The sequence below is a fragment of the Pteropus medius genome, unplaced genomic scaffold, assembly GCF_902729225.1.
Source record: "Pteropus medius unplaced genomic scaffold, Ma_sr-lr_union100, whole genome shotgun sequence".
Classification (NCBI taxonomy): Eukaryota; Metazoa; Chordata; class Mammalia; order Chiroptera; family Pteropodidae; genus Pteropus; species Pteropus medius.
Window position 1 is genome coordinate 2,756,717 of NW_024352786.1, and position 23,292 is coordinate 2,780,008.

The 23,292-nt window shown below is 38.4% G+C and overlaps 1 non-coding gene and 1 pseudogene across 1 annotated transcript; one reads left to right on the forward strand and one right to left on the reverse strand.

Moving 5' to 3' along the window:
• Positions 1-3,278: 3,278 nt before the first annotated feature.
• On the reverse strand, positions 3,279-3,387 carry LOC120591378 (U6 spliceosomal RNA). Its single transcript, XR_005649882.1, has one exon. It is a non-coding gene; the product is annotated as a U6 spliceosomal RNA (small nuclear RNA).
• Positions 3,388-22,925: 19,538 nt separating this feature from the next.
• Positions 22,926-23,044, forward strand: LOC120591344 (uncharacterized; annotated as a pseudogene).
• Positions 23,045-23,292: the final 248 nt, after the last annotated feature.

Genomic DNA, 23,292 nt, shown 5'->3' on the forward strand with positions numbered 1-23,292 from the left:
CAAATGATAAGAAACCTGTTACTAGATGGTTTTGGGAGTATGTGTGAGTTTGCTGGGGCTGCTGTAACAAATACTATAGAGAGAGTGGCTTAAACAACAAAAATTTTATTTTCTTACAATTCCGTAGGCTAAAAGTCTGAAACCAAGGTTTCTTCTCCTTGGCTCGTAGATGGCCATCTTCTCCCTGTTTCTTTACGTGGTCTTCCTTCTGTGCATGTTTGTGCCCTAATCGCCTTTTCTTATTAGGACACCGGTCATATTGGATTAGGGTCCGCTCTAATGGCCTCATATTAGTTTAATTACCTCTTTAAAGACTCTATTTCCGAATATAGTCACCTTCTGCAGTATTGAGATTTAGGACTTCAACATATGAATTTAGGGGCACACAATTCACCCCATAACAGAGCACTAGTTTGAAAATTAAAAATTGAAAAGTTAAAACTGCATTCAATTAATTCTACAAGTTTCCCTAGTCAGAATCTATTTGCACAGTTCCTATTAGCCTACAACTCAAACACAATTTCGTTTTCAAAGTAGTTGTCTCTGAGTGAGCTTTCTGGATCACTGGAGCCTAACTCAATCAGTCATCAATATTTATCAAGCACCCACAGTGTGCAGAGCGCTATGCCAAGAGGTCTAAAGTCTGCAGTATTGATTGTGCCTGCCAACCAGGGTCAGGCTGTCTTATGAAACTGTTCTGATATTTGCCTTGAGCTATGAAAGGAAGGAGTATGGAGGCATAAGTTGGGTATTTTAAACTCTGAAATATAAAGGTTGTTATTGCAAGAGGAAGTCTCCGGAAAAGACTTCTATTCATCTTTCCTTTAAACTTATGTGTCAGACACTGATGGTGTCTGTAAGCAGGAGGTATTTAGACGATTTAAAATATGAATATTAAAATCTATTCCTTTTACAAAGCATTCACAGCTGTGGTACAGAGAAAACACTGTATTATTTTCTAAGCTAATGTGGAGGGTTTATCTCAAGAGAATTGTCTACATTTGGGAACCTTAACAGATGTGTTCGAGTACCAACACACCCCCTAGAATGCATTGAGACACTGAGAGATTGCTATACTCGTCTGGCTAAGGAACAAACAGAAATTTGTGGGGGAGGTTAGGAGTCGAGCAATCCAGGGAGAAGTGTGAAATCCTTGAAGTCTGATGGGTGGCCGGAGCATGAGAAGATACAACCATTGAAAATGCCTTTTTGGTGGAAATGGCAGAAAGGAAGTCCAACCCTTAATTGTAAATTTTTGGCAATGTCGTGCAATGATGTAAACTTCTCTCCAATTTTCAGTAGAGTCTCCTGCAGGCACAGCTTTGAGTCTTTGGTTGCTGATGCAAATGGTGAGGCCAGATGGAGTGGGGAAAAAGGAGAGAAATATAACAAAATAAACATATGATTCTATCTAAACTAAAGAATAGTATTACCAATAATGTTGAAGCTGCCTTTGCAACATTTTACTAAAATAAGCAGCAGATTCCAACAAATTTGAAAGCCTACTTTATTGTGTTTTTATTACCAAAGGCCTAAGATTTTGCTTGGTCTTTGGTGGCCTCCTCTGGAACAGTGAACAGCAAGAAACGATCTCAGTTTGTTGGCGGCAGCAGGAGCAGCGGCGAGGTCACGGGGTCACGCTTTTTAGGCATAGGTGAAGAATCTTAATTTCTCTATACCCTGGCTAAGAAATCACTTGTCATTAGCTTAATCCAGTGATGCGAAGTTGGAGGCTATTTTTCTTACTGATGTCACATTTTTCACTTCTGTCTTTCTAATCCAGCAAGTTACTAATGATATGGGGAAAGGCAAGACCTTGTGCCAGCTTCTGCCCATTGCCTAGGCTTATCTCCTTCCTAAGAGTCCTTATATAGTCAGATTGAGGTCTTCAATCTCTAATATTTAATTTTCTATAAGCAAAGACTCATATTTCAAGATTTGATAAGAGTCTTCAGCTTGGCAATATGAATATGATACCCAGAAGGGACCTATATGTGCCAGGGTCTTGCCAAGAAAGAGATCACATACTTAAACTGGGTAACTGAGCAGAATGTAATAAAAAGACAATTTATAAAGGCATAGGCCGGGCTTAGCGAAGGCTATAGGAGACAGCGTAGCTCCTCAGGGCTGATGTCGGCTTGGAATCTTTGCCCCGCTAGGCTAAAAGGAGCAAGGAGAGAGAATTGGACCCCATAGCTGGTGAGAGAGCTGAAGAGAGAAAGTTCTATGACAGCAGCTGGCTTTGGAGAGACAGACACAGACCATCTGGGTAGTCTGGCAGGGAGGTGATTAGAGCAAGGACTCTGACTTCATTCGCCTCTTGTCTTCTGCTGCCTGCTGGTACCTCTGGTTGACTGAACCCAACTAGATGCCTGTGGCAGTCCGCATAGGCCAGTCTCCCAGGGAAGACATCAGGGTGAAAAAAGGTAGAAGAGGATCTGGAGGGCAGACAGAAGAAATCAACATACAGCCACATGATTTTTTCTGTATTTTGAGGCATTATCCAAATAATAGACTGTCTCATATCCAGGGAGAGCACAGGGCTATTAAGCTCTGCTGAATGCCTTTTCCTCCAGTGGGCTTCCTCATGAGCCAACACAAAGGAGTCCTGCCATCTTCTGAACATCTCTAGCACTGTTTGTCCTACTCATTGAACACGACAGATACTGCCTTGTATTCTATGCATGAAAACTTCTCTATTAAATTTTGAGCTCCTAAGGCAGAGTTGGTATCTTGCTTATACAGAGTCCTGCAGTCTGAAAATATTAGATGGAAAATTTCAGAAATAAACAATTCTTAAGTTTTAAATTGCACACCATTCTGAGTACCTCACTTCATCTCATCACGTAGGCATTGTATCATCTCATATTAATAAGATATTTTGAGAGAACGAGACCACATCCACATAACTTTTATCATAGTATACTGTTATAATTCTTCTATTTTGTTATTAGTTACTGTTGGTAATAACTTACTCTGCCTAATGTATAAGTTAAACTCCGTCATAGGTGTGTATGTTTTTTCCTACATGTACAGTTCTATCCATGGTTTCAGGCATCCACTAGAGGCCTTGGTACTTTTCCCCCATGGAGAGAGAGGGACTCCTGTATTTGTTTTCTCTAAAATACCTTGCATAATACCTTGTACTCAACTTTTTCCATAAAAAGTTTTCGCATGAGTGTGTGTATCATTGCTTTTAAAAAATTTTATTAAATTTATTGGGGTGACATTGGTTAATAATTATATAGGTCTCAAGGGCATGATTTTATAATATATCAAAAAATATGGAACACTTCACATATTTGCGTGTCCTCCTTGAGGCGAGGTCATGCTAATCTATTCTGTAGCATTGCAATTTTAGTATATGTGCGGTCGAAGTGAGCTTACTGTTTTTGTTTTTTGCAGTGGCAAACCCCAGAGAGCAGCAAGGAAAAAAATTATTCATGTTTCCTCTTGCATACCATGTGTTTGCCTCGTGTTTTCACTGTTGCTAAGATGGCCCAGTCTCTGCTGAGATGGTAATGACAGCTTTTTTGGCATGATTCATGCCACTGTCCTTCCATGCAGTTTCCAAGACACAGAGCAGAGCAGTGGGAAGAATCATAGAGTTAAGTGGCTTTGGGATGATTGTTTCCCTTGCTCTGACTTCTCTGGCTGTTCACCTGCCTCTTTCCTTGGCAGTTACTCCCAGACTATTCTCGTCAGTTCCTTCCTCGAGTCTAACTTCTCTGTCCTCATTACTCTTTACTTCAGGCTCTTTGCTCGAGCTGGGCAAAGTTGCTTGCTGGCTCCTCAGCATGAAGAGCATAGTTTGCTTCTGGTCCTTCACACACATCTTGTTAATTAATAGTCTAAGGCACTCTCTTTTCGTTTCCCTGGGTTATTAAGAAGTTAGTGTTGCCCTGAGGTTGTAGGCAGAAATCTTAGCAGAATTGAAAGTAAATTACTTAGTTAAGGCATGTTTCCCTAATTTTGCATTTGTGTACTTGAATTTTGGAATCTATAGGTAGTATTGCCGATGTTTCCTTTAAATATTTTAAAATTTTGGTTTATTAGTATGAACTGCATATTTTGGATTTTAATTATGCCGTGAAGCATATTATTTCTCTAATTTCTATTTATTTGTAAATTTTATAAGCAGATAGTCCAATTTTCTATCCAAATGTTTGTGAAACCATAAAAATAGTTAATTTATTATAGATAGAATTTGATCTATTAACCAACACTCTTTGGTTCTCATTATTCATCTAGCTATTAATTCACTTGTAATATTATCCATATCTAATTTTTCCTAATTACTAAATTTATCATTAAAAACTTCAAATGCCTTGCTGCAACCCAAATATAACATTTCACTCTAGGCTGACTATTAGAAAAGGTATTAGGTTAACCTGCATGATTTATTCTTCATAAAGCCAGGCCAGCTCCTAGTCATTAACACATCAATGTTCACACACCCTATTAATGATTTCTTCAAGAACTTTTTTTTGCCAGTGGTTGAAATAAACTTTAGAAGTCTGTCATTTTCAGAAAATATATTTGAAAAACGAAATATTTGTTTCTTTTTTCTTCAGTCTTCTGCCATTTCTTTTATTTACTACTATGTCTCAAAAGCTGATATCTATCCTGCATTGCACTTGCAAGTCATTTTTTTTTATTCGGAGGTAAAATTCATCCTAGTTAGATCCACTTGAGCTTATAAAATAAGCAAAAAACTAACCTGATATGAGCTCAAGTCTCATCTCACCAACTTTGGATTTCAATTCTATTTTTAACACATTTATTCCATACTTTTTTGTTTGGAGATTATTCTCCTTAAAGCAAAGATAGAAACAAAATGGGAGATCTGTATTTGTTAACAATGTATTGTAGTATAATAGATGGCCTCAAGTAGTGAGCTTTGTTTTGTTCTGATTATATTATCTCCTAATTCCCCAAACAATAGCAACAACAAACCCAAAATTCCCATAATCAACCAAGCCAAAATCAAAATTAATAAACAAAGCCATATTAATAACAATCTCCTTCAACCGAAAGGTCTGGTCCTGGGTGGTGAAGGCACCAGGGAGCAGGGCCGCTTATAACTTGACCTCTGAGGTGCCATGGTGGTCATAACTATTCTTGTAGTGTTTATTCTGCTCTTTTTATGTCTGCGCAGTTTTAAAATGTATTTGGATGGCTGTTAAGTGTACTACTAATATTCTTTTTTTGTGAGTTAGTAATAAAATTGTAACTGCTCCAAGAACTTGGACCTGTAAAGATAATAGCAAGTTAGCAGAGAGATATTCTCTCAGGTCTATTAACCTAATATCAGTTTGATTTGATAATCTCACCATAGTATCATTTACTGGTCAAAAAATTAGCTACTTCTTTTTTAATTTTACCCCTCAACATTTAATTCTGTTATTTTAGTTCAACATGATAAAATCCAAATCTTATTTTCAAAGAGTTGTTCACCTATAACAGCTAAGGCATTTAGCATGAAAAAAAAAGTATATGTACAGAAAGGATTATATTATGCTTCTTCATTTGATGTGTGTTGTTTTTGTGGGGGTGGTGGTGTGTGTGTCCAAAGTTTGGCTCTTCACTCAGTGTCGTTGATTTCCATGAGCATTGACCTTGCTGTGGGAAGCCAGTAAAGTCGTGCTTTTACTAAAGATGCTAAAACTCAGCTGCTGAATAGGAGCACTCGCTCCACTTCAATGACTGCATGTATCTTACAATACCTGCAGACACTGGAAACTACATTTTTTCTTATCAAACTGAAGACTGAGCGACAATTTAATAATGTTCTCAAATGAAAGAAACTCTTTTAAGCAGAATTTGATGTTTGTTTAGTGTTCATTTTCTGCTGAAGAAAGCAAAAAGGATTGATATTACATGAAAGATTGAAATAAATTTTGAGAAAAACTCAACAGCGAGGGTAATTAAATATCAGAAGGGACTTCCTGCTTTGGGGGAAATCAGGTAGGGAGATAGATGGTAGAAATGGAGTCATTGAGAGACAGTATTTCAGGTGGGGAATTATGTCCTATAATTTTCAGAGGGGGTTTCAAAACAGTATAGACTGAAAAAAGTTTGGATTATACTCTCTCTGGGAATTCAAGGAGGAGGATATTGGAGGGAGACTGAGCAACAAACAATTTTTTAAGACGGTTAATATTACAATTTTATGATTTATCCTTTTAACAATTCAATGTCTTGCTATGTTAAGAGAACTATTTCCATTATGTTTCATTGGAGGAGACTTGAAGTATTTACGTTCTACTTAGACATTGTCAAGTATTTTTTTGTTTATTGTGGATCTTCCCCAAGCCTCATCAGGGAAGATAGCTAGGCCAGGGGTCTCCAACCCCTGGGCTGTGGACTGGTACTGGTCTGTGGCCTGTTAGGAACTGGACCACACAGCAGCAGGTGAGCGTCAAGGGGCAAACGAGCAAAGCTTTACCTGTATTTGTAGCTGCTTGCCAATGCTAGCATCACCACCTCAGCTCCAACTTAGATCATCAGGCATTCGATTCTCATAGGAGCCACGGTTTTTGGTGCCAAAAATGTTGGGGACCGCTGAGCTAGTCTGTCTTATTCACCACTGGGCCCGAGTACCTGGAATAGGTGTCCCAAACATTATGTGAGAGAGTGAAGGCTTGGAGAAATCTCTCTAATGAGTCTTCGAATTGGAATTAAATGCAAAGATGAACCAGACATACAACTGTCTCTGGAAGGAGTTACATAGAAGAAAGAAGAGCAAATGTAATACCCTGGGCAGGGACATGCTTGATCTGTGTGGTGGACATTAAGGAGCCCATAAACCGACTGCAACACAATGAGTGTTGTAGGATGAGTTCAGAACAGCAGGCAGAGGGGTTTAGATCCATATTATAAGTAGGATGGAAAGCTGTTACATGGATCTGAGCAGCAGGACACCACCATCCGACTTGGATTATCAGATGATTTCAACAGCTTTGGAGCAGAGAAAGGATTTCCTCCCAGGGTAACAGCACGGGCATTTCTAGTTCAGTAATGTTAAGTAGAAGAATCTGCCATTTAATAGTGTTAGGCTGTTTTAGTTACATAAAATTGAGTTCAGCATGATTTCTAAACTTATTTTGAAAGTATAAAATACACTTTCCCTAAGAAATTAACTTCCGGTCCCTCCATCCCCTTAGAAATGCAATTGTTTATATAGCTTTACTGAGATTAGCAAGTAATTTTAAAATTTGATTTCTAAGTCTTTATTTTTTCAAGTGTACTCAGAATTAACAGTTTTATTGCCCCCCCTATTCTTTGAAATGTTATTTGATTGGAAACATTAGCATTAATTACTGTTTTTTCTATATATGTATATATAAAATAGACCTTTATTTTTCTATAGGTAATTTTCTATATTTTGTATAATATATCTATGTAAAATATATTGGAAATTATATTAACATAGTTGAATAGTTCTGAATTGAATGTATTGATATGAATATATTTAATAAGTAGATTTATTGCCTTAAGTATAAAGACATTGTGTGCTAAGGCTTTTTTCATTTTGGGAAAGATACTGACTTAATAAAGGAAATGTGTGTTTCTAATTATCACCTCTCAGACTTTAGTACTCTCAGTGAAAGTAAATTAAGCTTATTTAGTCTGGTTCTGTTTCTTTTATGTCATGCTGTTTAACTTTCTTTTTCTATTTTCCCCCTTTTGTTATGTAAATCAACATTATATATCATATAAGTGCATATAAATGTAAGTATTTATATTTGTATTTGTATAAATACTCACATTTCCTCAAGCAGCACTTTGATATAAAGTGCTGATAATACTTTTATTTAGTTATATGGTGTTTTCATGTAATTGTAGTGTTAATTATGTAGCCCAAAATAGAATAAACAGACCTATGGATCTATATATCTATGCATATCTATCTCTATCTATCTATATATATCTACATACATACACATAGATCTTCTGTTTTGCTTTAAATGGATAATTCCTATTTGTGGTGTTGAATTTACTTTTGAGAATCAGTTCAAGAAATTATTTTTCAGACTTTCCTGATTTGCAACTTTAAAAATAGTTTTGGCATTTTGGCAACAATAGTTTTATAAAGAAGGTAAAAAAAATGATAAAATAATACCAGTTATCAACAAAAATATGTGGAGATTGTGGCCTTGAGAAATCTGAGTATTTGGGCATTGGAACACACTTTGAAAACAAAACAGGCTATCATATGTGTAGATACTACAAGTGAATAAAATAGAGAAATCAATTTTCATCTTTGGGTGTCAAACTGATATGCTATAAGTATCTAAATATTTCTCATTGATTATAAAAGGACTTTTTAAAGATTTTTCAGAAGGAAATATGAGAAAGATTCTCTTCATTTCTATTTTTGCTATGAATTTAGAATAGGTGGAGGTGGCAAAGTGACTGAAGAATGCTTTAGGATTCACACAAAATTTAATAGACGTTTGTCTCATAAGTCTTTGGTATAGTAAGCGTATGCCTATCTCAGAATACAACAATATTTGAGCTAATTTTCTAGTGTATATTACACAGAACTATTTCTTTCCTTTGGTTCTCCCTAGCTGGGAGATTATACACAATAAGACTTATAATTTCCATTTTTCCAGTAGGGGGATTGAGGCTGAGAGAGGATGAAGTGATTTGTTAAGAATTATGGATATGTACAGTTATGTTTGGTATATTATTCATCATCTGAGAGTTGTTTCCAACTAGTTTGAGTAAGAAAATGTCTTGGCCAAAATAAAGATACTATAAAAATATTACAGGATATAAAATCAACCTATATATAAATGTAAATGTATCATTAATTTACTTAGCATATATTTCTTGAGTGCCTTCTAATATTTAAGGCACTGTTCTGATACTGCATATGCATCAGTGAACATAACCGACGAAAATTCTTATCTTTGTAAAACTTACATTGTAATTGGAGGAGATATATAATAAACCATAAAACAGTAAATAAATATATTATATAAGATGTTTGGAGTGATAATGATTTCGGAAAAAAATGGAACAAACAATGGAGGAATTGGGAATGCAAAGGCAGGTGAGAAGATTACAACTTAAATGGGTTGGCCAGATGTTACCCCACCAATGAAGTGATATTTGAACCAGAATTTAAAAGAGATATGAGGATGAGTCATGCTGGCTTTCAAGGAAAAGAGCAGAGATAACAACTAGTGCAAAACATCTGAGGAGACAGATGCTAGTGGGAAATGCAGCAGGAACTGTGAAGAGGTCAACATAGCTCAAGAGGAGTGAATAAGAAGGAGAATGAAAGATAGAGGAGTGACAGCCAGCATGAGAGAGGAAGGTGACGGATAGTCTTGGGGGTTCTTACAATGACCAAAACTTTTACTCTGAGAGAAACATGGAGCCATTGGAGGTTTTGATCCGGTAAGTGCTATATTCTGACTTAAGTTTTAGCAGTATTCTGGTTGCTTATACTGAGAATAGAACATAGGGAGCATGGGTAGAAGCAGAAACAATGGTCAGAAGATTATTGCTAAGATCCAGGTGAGAGATGCTAGTAGCCTGAACCAGGGTGCTGACAGTGAATGTGGTGACGTGTCTGGATTTGGAATATATCGGTGTTTTGAAGAGATAGCCAATAGGATTTCTGAATAGATTAGATGTGGAATGTGAGAGAAAGTGAGGTGTCAAGCATGATTAACATTTTTGGTCTGAACTACTGCAAATTTAGAGCTGCCATTAACTAAAATGGGGACCATGTAAGTCAAACCAGTTTGAAGGGAAAGATCTGGAATTTCATCTTGAATTGTTCATTGGACATTCAGATGGAGATAGTGAGTATTGGTTAAATATAGGAGTCCCAGGCTGGAAATATGAAGTTGGCATTGTGTTTAAAGCCATTACACTGGCTAAGGTCATCTAGGGAAGAAGTATAGATTGAGAAAAGAGTAGCACCAACGACTAAGCCCTGAGCATTCAGTCTTTGGGAGTGGATCGAAGAGGTTGCACAGGAGGAATAAGTAAAGGAGACTGAGAAGGATTTGGCCAGTGAGGGAGAAGAAAATTCAGGGGAGGCTGTATCTTCAAGATCGCATGAAAAAGGGCTTCCAGGATGAGGGCGTGACCTCAAAAAAAAGCTGCTGACAAGTCAAATTGAGTGAGGACTGAACACTGATTGCTGAATTTAGTAACATGGAGGCTATTTGTAACTTAACAAAAACAGTTTTGGTAGAGTGGTACAGGCGATACTCTGATTGAAGTGTATATAATAGAGCATAAAAAGAGATTAGTTGGATACAGTCAAGTATGGTCAACTTCAGGGAGATTTCATGCAGGAATATAGAGAAACGCATAGTTTACTTAAGGAGAAGAGGACACAGAAGAGCTTCTAAAATCTTTTGTACTGTTTTTCTAGACTCTATTTCATTTATTTCTGCTCAGATCTTCATTATTTCCTTCCTGTTAGTCTCTTTGGGCTTTGTTTGCTATTCTTTTAAGTGTAATGTTAAATTGTTTATTTGAGCTTTTCCTTATTTCTTGAGGTTGGCCTGTATTGCTATGAATTTCTCCATGTCTCATAGATTTTGAGTTGTTGTGTTTTCATTTTCATTTGTCTCTAGGTATCTTTTGATTTCTTCCTTGATCTCATTGATAACCCATTCATTGTTTAGTAGCATGTTATTTAGTCTTCACGTGTTTGTATACAGCTTTTTTCTTGTCATCGATTTCTAGTTTCATACCATTGTGATCAGAGAAGATAGTTGATATGACTTAAATCTTAAATTTATTGAGTTGTTTTGTGTCCTAACATCTAGCAGGTGATCTATCCTTGAAAACGTTCTATGTATACTTGAGAAGAATATATATTTTGCTGTTTTGGGGTAAAATGCTCTGAAAATATCTATTAAATCCATTTGGTCTAGTGTGTCTTTTAGGCCCATTGTTTCCTTGTTGATTTTCTGTCTGGAAGATCTGTCCATTGGTGTCAATAGGGTGTAAAGTCTCCTACTATGAGTGTATTACTGTTGATCTCTTCTTTTATGTCAGTCAATAATTGCTTTATGTATGCAGGTGCTCCTATGTTGGGTGCATATATGTTTACTAAGTTTATGTCTCTTGATTTATTGATTCCTTTATCATTAGGTAATGCTCTTCTTTGTCTTTTATTATAGCCTTCATTTTAAAGTCAATTTTATCTGAAATAAGTATTGCTATCTTGGCTTTTTTTTTCATTTCCATTTACGTGAAATATCTTTTTCCGTCCCTTTACTTTCAGTCTGTGAGTGTCATTTGATCTGAAGTGGGTGTCTTACAGACAGCATATGCGTTAGTCTTGTTTTCTTACCCATTTGGCAACCTTTTATGTCTTTTGATTGGAGCATTTAATCCATTTACATTTAAAGTGATTACTGATAAGTACATAGTTACTGCAATTTTATTATTCATATTTGTTCTTTCTTTTTTCTTTTTTAGCGACCCCCCCCTTTTTTTTTGTTTTATTTACAGAAGTCCATTTGACATTTCTTGTAATACTAGCTTGTTGGTGATGAATTGTTTAAGCTTTTCCCTGTCTGGGAAGCTCTTTATCTCACCTTCCATTTTAATCAAAAGCCTTGCTGGGTAAAGTATTTGTGGTTGTAGATTCTTGTTTTTCATAACTTTGAATATTCTGGCCTGCAATGTTTCCATTGAAAAATCAGCAGACATTCTTATGGGGGTACCGTTGTAAGTAACCAGCTTTCTTTCTCTTGCTGCTTTTAAGATTCCCCCTTTGTCTTTGACCTTTGGCATTTTAATTATGATATGTCTTGGTATGGGTCGGTTTGAATTCCTCTTGTTTGGGACTCTTTGTGCTTCTTGAACTTGTATGTCTAATTCTTTTGCCAGGTTAGGGAAGTTTTCTATCATTATTTCTTCAAATAGAGTCTCAATCCCTTGTTCTCTTTGTTCTCCTTCAGGTACTGTGATCCGGATATTGTTATGCTTCATGTTGTTCCAGAGGTCTCTTAAACTATCCTCGTTTTTTTAGAAATTCTTTTTTCTTTTTGTTGTTCTGATTGGGTGTATTCTGCTACTTTGTCTTCCAGTTTGCTGATTCAATCTGCTTCATCCAATCTACTACTGAATCCTTTTAGAGTATTCTTCATTTCAGTTATTGTAGTCTTCATTTCTGTCTGGTTCTTTTTTATGGTTTCTATGTCTTTTTTTATGCTTACTGTCTCTCCTTTGAAGTTCTCACTGTGTTCATCCATTCTCCCCCTAAGTTTGTTGATCACCTTTGTAATCATTATTTTGAATTCTGTCTCTAGTAGATTGCTTGCCTCCATTTCATTTAGCTCACTTTCTGGAGTTTTCTCCTGTTGTTTTTTATTTGTGGCCTGTTTCTTCGTTTTCTCATTTTATTAGCCTCTCAGTGTTCATTTCTATGTGTTAGGAATATTTGTTTCATCTCTCAGCCTTGGCCAGATGGCCTAATGTAGAAGGGGTCCTGTGTGGCCCAGTGGCACAGTCTCCCAGATCCCCTATGCTGGGGGCTCTGGACGTGATCTCTGTGTGGGTTGTGTATGATCTGTTGTCACTAAGCCTTTATTGGTGTTAGTAGATCAGTGGGTAGGATTGACACTCAGGCTGACTAATTGTGGGAACTGGCTGTGCCCACAGGATAAGAGTTGCTATGTAGGGGCTGACCCCACTGAGTGGGATTTGCCCTAGCAGAGTTGTGTACTTGTTGCAACCACTCTTTGTGTGTACAGCTTATGGGCCTAGTCAGAAGTTGTTCTGTTTTAGTCTAGTGCAGCCTCTGGGTGCGTTGGAGCCCCTTGCGAGGGGCTCCCTAGTAGGCCAAGGTGAGCCACTGCCTTTAATTGCTCAAGGCTACCTGGTGGGAGCTACGAAGTAATCCACAGATGGTTATTGCCTACCCTATATCTATAGGTAAGTGGAAGAGACATCGCTGTAGGTAGCAGTCCAATTATCCCCCGTCTATGACCTAGGGCAGTTTAGCAGAGGGACCAGTGCTCCCCAAGGCCTGACATTACCTATCGGTTGCCCATAAGTCTCTGAAACTGGAAGAGCCTCTGGGTGATATGCGTGTTAGGTGGTGCAGGGACCCTGGGAGTCTCCTGGATCTATGGATTAAATTTTCCCCAGCCACTGCAGTGTCAGTTTACATGCCAGCACTGTCTCAGTGGCTCCTTGTACAAGTTTGCAATCGTAGCAAGGTCAGCTGCTGCCCACCTCAGGCCTGCAAACACCTAAGCTCTGTTTAAGACTTACTAAAGCTTGTGGGCATAAGTTTGTGGCCCACCACCAAATGCTTTTCCTGATTGAACGGGCTTTGCGTTGGCCGCACGAACTGAGTGCTGTTGTTTGCTGTTGAATTTGTGACCCAAGGAGAGAGCACAGGATGGGACTGGGTTGCCTGGGAGCAGGTAATTTGTGGATTAGGTGGGACACATCTCAGTGAGGCACGGGGCCATCAGTCCTACACTGCACCAGATTTGCTGACAGCTCTGAGACTGCGAATTCCCACCAAAGTCAGATATCACTGTACAACCTACTGTCATCTGTGATGGGCCCACAAAACCCCTGAGATTTGTCTAAATGATACTATATCTCGTGTTGGAGCAGTGATCTTCCCGTTGCTATTTTCCCTGAACTTTGTTCATTTTTCTGGCTGAGATTTATTGACTGCAGAATGCATCACCCCACGGTAGGGGCAGCTGCCTATCAACATGGGGCAGGCACTTTGTGTATTGGTAGGGGCAGGATTTCTGGGAGTCAAGAGCCGTCAGGTCAATAGCCTCAGTTTTCTGCAATTTCTGTGTCTGCACGTTCCCGCAGTGGTCACAGATCACAGGGAAACAAGCTTCTGTCTGGGGTGGTCCCACAGACCCCTGCAATCCCGCAAGAGATACTGCAGCTCGTAAAGGCAACAATGGTCTGCCCACAGCTGTTTTCTCCACAAAGCCCGCCTTGTGCTAGCCAAAGTTTGTTGCCTGCGTGGATGTGGGGGATAGAAGGGGGCAGGGAGGTGGCGGTTGATTGTCAATGGACTGCCCGGGACAATCTGTGGGTTGGGTGGGGCAGGGTCTCAGAGAGACAGTGGCCATCAGATCAATAAGGCCTCAGACTTGCTGCAACTTCAGTAACCATTTGTGCGTTCCCATAAAAGTCCCAGATCATAGCAATGCCAGCTACTGTCTGGGACTAGCCCACAGATCCCTGAGATCTGCCCAAGTTCATGTTGGCAGCAGTGATTTATCTGAAACTGTCTCTGAAATGCATGCTCACAGCACTGGTTGCCAGCTGTGAAGGTTTGGCCCTGAATAGGTGCAGGATTTGGCAGCCATTCAGCAACAAAAGCCCTGGCAATCTGCAAGTTGGCTGGGGCAGACTGATCACTTCAGGCCAGAGCTTCCTAATGTGGGAGGGGTCTGCACAGTTGAGCTGGCTTGCCCTGTAGTAGGGCTTGACTAAGGCACAATGGTGGCTGTGCATTCAGCTTCGTTCTGGCTTCTGGTAATGCAGACTTTCTCAGAATGAATCTTAGCATGAGTGTCCGCAGATCAGAAAGCCTGTGTGTCGGTCCTTCAAAGGGGTGTCTAGGGTTTCAGTATCCCTCTGTCTCACCCAGATGGCTGGGATCCTCTCTGGTTTTTATAGTCAGTGTTATTGGAATCTCCTCTTCCCTGGGCTGGGACCCTGGAATGGGGAGCCCCTGAATAAGTCCAGGATCCCCCTCTACTTCAAAGAAGCCTCTGCAGCCTTGCTCTCCCTCCTGGTGTTCCTCCACCACCCACGGGTGTGGGTCCAGCCCGATTCATGACTCTGCCCCTCCTATCGGCTTCGATGTGACTCCTTCTTTATGTTATCAGACGCACGTATTATACTGGACTTCAGGCGATTCTCCACGTTGACTATTTTTTAATTTGGTTGTAATTTCAATGTGGACCTGGGAGGAGGCAAACTCTGCTTTTACCTCCATCCTCCTCGGAGTCCACGAGTTTTTTTAAATGTTTGTTTTAAAGGTAGGAGAAATATAACAGCATTTTGTATGATGATAAGAATGATCCAGGAGAGAAAAATTAGTGCTATAGGAGAAAGAAGAAAAAATTTATGTGTTCGAATAAGTGAGAGGGGAAGAGTCTAGTTCACAAGTAGTAGGATTGCTGGTAGAAGGAGTAAAGATGAAGAAAGGCAGAGATGAGGATGCAGGTGCTCGAACCGTGTGGTGGTAACAAGGCAGGGCCTCAAATCTCAACTCTCCCAAACCTACTTCTATAAACTGATGGTAGATATTCTTGTAGATACTTGTGGGGGATTGAGACTTTCACACTATAGCTCAGGTTTGCAAAGAAAATGCAAGTATTTATTTTAAAGTGAATCGTCATGAGCCTCCATTAGGCTAAAAGTGGGGGACCACTCCAAGCCCAGCCTCTGTCTGTGGATCTGTAGTCCTGTGCTCTACACCATGTGATCTTTTTGTATCAATCTCCAATGACTCTTTGTGCCCCTACTTTGGTCATGTTCTCAGTATCTTTTCATCCCAACAGTGGTACATGGAAACTTCTGGTTCTCCATATATGCTAGGTGCAGACCACTGGATATCTGGAGCATGGACTCAGACTAAATCCCATGCCCTCATCTGCCTGTGTCATAGTATTAGGATGAGCTGCTAAACTGACTGCAGAATTTTTCTTGGCAGAGTATATGTGGATATCCAGTAGAATTGCATAATTTAGAGTCAATGATCAAATTATACTAGGCAGGTGCTAAGGGTAGACCAGGGCATCGATATTTTAAAAATCTTCTTAGGCATTTCTAAAGTTCAACCAGAGTTAAGAAACACTGCCTTCAAGACCTGTAGTATCTGTGAGGCTTAGCTTAGGGAGAGCTTATAAATTCTTGCTGCTTTTAAGGTCACCCACACTTAGGTGTTTCTATGCTTCCTATTTCAAGGTGTGGCCTGAGGGTGAGTGTAAACACAGACCCAAATAACTGACGTTTTATTTCAATCTTGCATCTTCTGGGCTGGGAGGAGTGGGATTTCCATTTCCTTTTCTTCTCTGGAAAGGGTACTTTTTATGTCATATTTGTGATCTGGGTACATAAAGCTTAACAGCACCTATAATGACAGAAGGAATAACCCTTCTACACCGAGGATCCAAGTGTCTTGCACACACATACAGACATACACACAGACACACACAGATGCTGAACAGACAGACAGACATACACACAGACACACACAGATACAGACAAGACAGACAGAATAGACCCACACACACACACACACACACACACACACACAGGTCCAGACTTTTCAGTTTCAAATATTTGCTTCCACTAGTTGTGTAATCTTGATCAAATTAACTTAACCTTTATACCTTATAGGGATAAATTTGAATTTGTTGTAAAGATCATTGTGAAAATACAATAAAACTCTTAGAATAATGCTTGGGACACTAGAACAGTCCCTGGAACAGAGTAGACATTGACTAAATGTTAGCAATTATTTTTATATTTACATATAAATATCTATATGGATATCTAAAGATGGTAAATACTAAGAATAGATTCTTTTTTTTTCTAAATAGGAGTTAAGTGAATAAAGTTCAAGCAGTGAGGCACAATGTTGGAGACCTAATTGATTCTATGTAAGTAAAAGGAAGTACATAAAGAAAACAGGAAAAGCTGAAATTATAAAAGAGAACTTGCATCATGGGGCCATTTGAAAAAAAAAAAATGAAGTGGATGAGGACCAAAAAGTAGTTGCATTAATTATGAATTTCGTTCAGCTGTTGATAAGAAAAAAGTTCAATTAACAGGGGCCTATGCAAGATAAGCTTGTCTTTTTTATTATATAACATAGAGTCTAGGTGTAGGTAGCTATTGGAAGTGGTTTGGGGGTTCAGGGATCTCAAGGATGAAATCTCTGATTTTCTGTGGCTTTCTGTGATTGCCTTGAGATTGCAAGATTGCTGATCAACCTAGAGCACTGCAAAATTACAGGTGCCTTTGACCTGCTCCTCTAAGGAGTCTTTCACAAAGCCCTATCCTACAACTTCTGCTTATATTTCATCACCCAAAATAGCACCACATGGTCCCTAGACACAAGAGTGGCTGCGTAATGTAATTTAAAAAGATCCGAGTTTGCTAATAATGCAAGAGTTCAGAATTGACATCATATAGTCTAAACTACTTTGGCTACTCAATATTGATTTATACATATTCTTCCCGCCATATATGAAACAGTTTTCTTCCTTAAGAAAGACAAGTCCTTGGTCTCCTTCCGCTACTGCATCCAGATCAAAGTCCCAGTCTTCTCTATTGGATCTAACTGTGGTTTCCACATTTATAGGATGTTCAACTTCCACATATTATCTGCCTCTAGAACACTCAAATTATATTGGTGAGAAAAAGCAAGATAGCCATAATGTAATGACTCATAAAAGGAGAGAATGGGAAATACATACTAGTCACTGTCCAAAACAATGACTAAATGATGTCAGGCAGGAAGGTCAAGGACTTACTGCCTTAGATGAAGGTTAAGGTCCTTAAGTAGGCCTTCTAGAGGATCCTGGATCAGATATCTGGGAGAAATTCTCTAGTCCATTGTCTTCCCCTACACTCTGATAAACTTTAAACTTTTTTTTCTGGTATTATGCTACTACAAAGAATGGTCAATGAACATGTGTGTACTATTTCAAGTATATATATATATCTGAAGAATAAATTCCTAGAATTGAAAAATTTGAAAGTTAATTGTATTGAAAACTTAATAGATATTTCCAAATTATCCTCTAAAATAGTTTATAATAGTTTAATCCAGGGTTACCAGTGTTAGAGAGTTCTTGTTTTGAAGTATCTCTTTTTAATATAAAGAATTTAATGGTCTCATATATTACATAGTTATGCCTACAATTCTTATTGCTTGATAACATACATAATGACATGACTGCATTTAAAAAAATCAAATTTTAGTTCTCACAACAGCAGCATCCTACATTGAAAAAAAATTGTGCATAAATGCACAAGATGACTTAGTTGACTCATTATGAATTAGTTGATTAATTATTTGTTGAATAATGACTTAATCGACTGATAATGTTTGGTGTATGCAGTGCACAGATCTGCAGCTCATCATTCGGGATTCGTTAACACTAGATCATGATCTTATCTAGCTACAGGCTCCTGCTTTGGCCCCCTAAAGTATTTGGCATCATTTTGCATGTGATTGGCCGTCTGGAAATGTTAGTTGATTTGTATACCTATTCATGTTCACTATTATTTTCTTCAAAGTAGAGTTTCTCTCCTCTCAAACTCACCATTGGGGGAAATGTAGATTCCCACAGCTTTGCTCCCACCCTTTTGTCCCTAAAATGAAGACTTTTGAGGTTTTCTAAGGATTCTTTTTTTTTTAGTTTTTCTTTGGTGTTTACAACCAAAGAAAATAAGGAAATAAGGAAACAGGAAAAAAAACCCTCCCACTTCCTGTCTGCCTCTAATTAAGTGACAATGGGATTGGGAGTAGTTGAGGGTCTAAAAGGGCTAGGACAGGGGTTGCCAATAGACAGAAAGAACAGTAAGTGTGAGGGTCTAGAGTGTGTCACTTGCCATGTGAAAATGTAAGCCTATGTTTGCAGTATGTAGCATTTATTCAAGAGTAACTAGAAATATGGACTTTGTTTTCTGTTGTATTAAAACAAATTAAAAATAAATTATGACATGAGCCAAATACAGCAAGTCTGTGGGTTACATTTGGTTTGCAGCTTATGGGTTTATAACTTCTGTGCAAGGATGATCTTTAGGCTCAGTCTTGTATTTCATGCCATTTGATTTATCTTTATGGTAAAGAACCATCAAAATCTCAGTAACATTTTATGATATTATTGTGTCATATATGAAGGCTTGTTCCTGAAGGCCAGACTCTACATTTTATTACTGTGTCTAGTCCTAGCATAGTCAATACTCAATTAATATTTGTTGACTATATTTATGCCAGGCAGAAAATTTGATTTCTAAACTTATTGAGTAAATACTAAGATGAAGTGCAATTCTAATGTCTAGTAACAAATGTCATAGAAAATATAAAATCTTTCAGAAAAATTTGGTAGTATTTCTTCATTTTCTGCACTCTGCATTTTTTCATTTTTATTTTTTCCCTAGTATTTTACTTTGTGTGTGTGTGTGTTTTAAATATTTCTTTTAGTTTTAGTTAGAGGAGGAAAAATGTTAGATATAGGTTGCTTAAAACCTTTCAGAACAAAAAACTGTTTTTGTCTTTTTAAAAATTTTAAATCAAACATGTTATTTAGATGCTTAATTAATTTGACCTGGCAGATGGCTCTTTTGAAAGCCCTTTGTTTATATTAGTTTCAGGTATACAGTACAATGGTTAGACATTTATATAGTTGATGAAGTAATCCCCTGATTACTCTGGCACCCATCTGGCTTTACACACAGCCATTACAATGCTATTGACTATATCCCTATGCTCTACTATACGTCCCCATAACTGTTCTGTAACTACTAATTTGTACTTTTTTATCCCTTCACCTTTTTCATCCAGCCCCCAAACACCTCCTGGTACTCTGGCAGTCACCAGATTGTCCTCTGTATCTGTGATTCTGTTTTCGTTTAGTTTGTCCCTTTTGTTCTTTAGATTCTGCATGTAAGTGAAATTATATGGTAGTTACCTTTCTCTGTCTGACTTATTTCACTCAGCATAATACCCTCTAGGTACATCCATGTCATTGCAAATGGTAAGATTTATTATGGCTGAATAATATTCCATTGTGTATATGTACCATAATTTCTTTATCCAATCATCTATGGATGGACACTTAGGTTCCATATCTTGACTATTGCGGATAACACTGCAGTGAACATAGGGGTACATAGATCTTTATAAATTAGTATTTTGGTTTTCTTTAGATAAATACCCAGAAATGCAATTGCTGAGACAAAAGGTACTTCAATTTTTAATTTTTTGATTCACCTCCAAACTCTTTTCCATAGTGGCTATACCATTTTGTAATTTCACCAAAAGTGTATGAGGGTTCCTTTTTTCTCTACATCCTCGCCGACACTTGCTGCTTATTGATTTATTGATGATAGCCATTCTGACAGGTGTGAAGTGATATCTCACAGTGGCTTTAATTTGCATTTCTCTGATGATTAGTGATATTGAGCATCCTTTCATTCCTATTGGCTATCTGTATGTCTTCTTTGGAGAAATACCTATTCAGTTCTGCCCATTTTTAAATTGAATTGTCTGTTTTTTTTGTTGTTGAATTATTTGAGTTCTTTTTAAATTTTGGATTTTAACCCCTTATCAGATGTATCATAGACAAATATCTTCTCTCATTCAGCAGGTTGTTTTTTTGTTTTGTTGATGGTTTACTTTGCTGTACAAAAACTTTTAGTTTGATGTAGTCTCATTTGTTTATTTTTTCTTTTGTGTCTCTTGCCCGAGGAGCTATATCAGAAAAAAATTACTACTAGCAATATCAGAGAGTTTACTGCCTATGTTTTCCTGTAGAAATTTCATGGTTTTGAGTCTTACAATTAAGTTTTTAATCTATTTTGTATCCATCCAGTTTTCCAAACACCATTTGTTGAAGAAAGTGTCTTTACCCTATTATATATTATATATTTTTGCCTCCTTTGTGATAGATTAACTGACCATATAGTCGTAGATTTATTTCTGGGCTCTCTATTCTGTTCCATTATGCCAGCACCATGGTGTTTTGATAACTATAACCTTGTACTATCATTTGATATCAGGTAGTGTGATAGCTCCAACTTTGTTCTTCTTTCTCAAGATTGTTGTAGCTATTCAAGATCTTTTATGGTTCCATATAATTTGTGGGTTGGGTGGGGTAGGGTCATAGACAGATATGGGGTAGAGCAAGCTGTTCCCGGCAAGCCAATATTGATTCAAAAATGCTGCCAGTGCCGAGCCTATGGGGCCCCACAAAAGTCAGAGATCACAGCGAGGCCAGCTGCCATCCATGTCAGGTCCTCAGGTGCCTATGATCTGCTGAAGAGATGCTGCAGCTCATGCTGGTGCCAGTGGCCTGCCACCAAAAATCTCCCCCGAAGTGTATGGGTTGCGCCTGAGCTGCAGGAGCCAAGGACCATTGCCTATGAGGAATGCACAGCCCTGGGAAGGTGCAGGGTGGGGCCGGCTTCTTGAGGGTTATTTGTGCATTGAGTGGAGCAGGGTCCCTGGGAGACAGGAGGTGGAGTGGTTGATCGCACCCGGCCATTGCAGCTTCAGAATTGGCTGTGTGTGGGAAGGGTTTAACATAGGCAAGATGGTGCCCATCTGTAGACTACCCCGGAGGGGGCCCAAAAAAGGAACAATGGACGCTGTCCCTCAGCCTTTACCCTGGCGCCATACAACTCAGTCTTTCTCTGTATGTCTCTTGCGTCTCCTAAGCTACTGACCTTCTGCAGGCGCCCAGGGTGAGTGTCTGTGAGTAAGTCTGTGTGGGGGCCCTTTAAGGGGGACATCTGGGTTTTCAGGTTTGTTCCATCTCACCCAGATGGCCAGAATTCCCACTGGTTTTTACAGATTTTGTGGGAACTCCTCTTTCCTGAACTGGAACCCTGAGCTGGGGAGTCCATGTGTGAGGCTATGGCTCCTCATTCCTTCAGTGTGACCTCTGAAGCCGTTCTCTCCCTCCTAGTGCTCAGCCACCACGTGTGGGTGTGGGGGCCAGCTCGCTTTGCATCTCTGCCCCTCCCACTAGTCTTGATGTGGGTTTTACTTTATATCCTCAGTTGTACGTGTTATGATCAGCTAGACTTCAGGTAGTTCTCCAAGTTGATTGTTTTTTAATTTGGTTGTAATTTGAATGCAGTCCTGGGAGGAGGTGCACCCTGCTTTTATCCAGCCTGCCATCTTGACTGAAACCTTAGAACATTTGTTTTTTTTTAAGATTTTCTTTGTGTTCATGGAATACAGATGCTTATTTATTTATTCATTCGCTCATTCATTCATTCATTCATTTAGAGTACAAAACTACTTTATTTGGACAAAGTTTGCCACATACACAGAAAAGCTTAATATGCATTTCCAGCCAGCCCAGTCCTAAGCATTTGGTAATTATAACAAAAGGTTCGGAAACTCTTACTGGAGAAATGGATCCTGTTTACAATATTTTCACATGTGGAAAACAAGCACATCTAGCAACTTCTTATAGGAATCTTTTAAAAAAAGTTATGTAGATTTCAAATGTTTATTTAATATGAACTAGCTTAGTGTCTTGGATATTCTAACATTTTGGTATCCAGGCTGCTTCTTGCTCTCAAAAATCACCCAAAAGAAATCTTTGGTCAAATTATCCCCATTCTTGGTTCTGAAAATGTGGTCAACATTTGTTTTTCTTATCAAATCATGTCAACATCACGCTTTCTTATTTTTCTTTCTCAAAATCCAGTTTATCTATTTGGTTGAAGGCACTTATTATAATACTTTATTATCATTCTCCTCTAGTAAAGTTGCTCTCAAAGTGTTGTCTGTAGACCTCTGAGAGTCCCTGAGCCCTTTTCAGGAGGTCTGTGAGGTCAAAATTATTTTCATAATAATTTTTTTGGCCTTTTTTGTTGTGTTAACATTTGCACCAATAGTGAAAAAGCAAGGGTAGATGAATCTTTTGGAGTTTAGCAGGAATTAAGTCATGAAGGACTCATAATAAGAATTCAAGACAACACTAAAATAAAAAACAGGTTCATTTAAGAATATCCTTCTACTGCATATCAAAGTATTATGTTTGTCTTAGGGAAAAAAATTTTAATTGACTTGCAAGCTGAGGCCTCTAGGGTGGGAAAGGGAGTTCACTAGATAAGCAGTAGAATGGATAGGCAGTGCTTGTGCAAAGGCTCATTAAAGACTACAGTTTAGTGCAAGAAAAACAATGTGTGTCTATGGCCACACTACCCTGAACAAGCCTGATCCTGTCCGATCTCGGAAGCCAAGCAGGGTTGGGCCTGGTTAGTACTTGGTTGAGAGACTGTCTAGAAAGATCAGGTGTTATAGGCATTAAAAAAAAAAAAAAAATGAATTGCAGACTGACAAGGTCCTTGCAATCTGTGAGGTCAACTAAGGGTTGCCTCCCCTAAAAAACAAACAAACAAACAAAAACAATGTATTTAAAGATTTTTCATACAATCTGTGTAGACATACTACAATCCATTTTTAGAGTATTTTCATTACTCACCAATTTCCCCCCATTTCATTTGTAATTAAGGCCAACTCCAACCCCTTCAGTCACAGGTAACTATTGATCT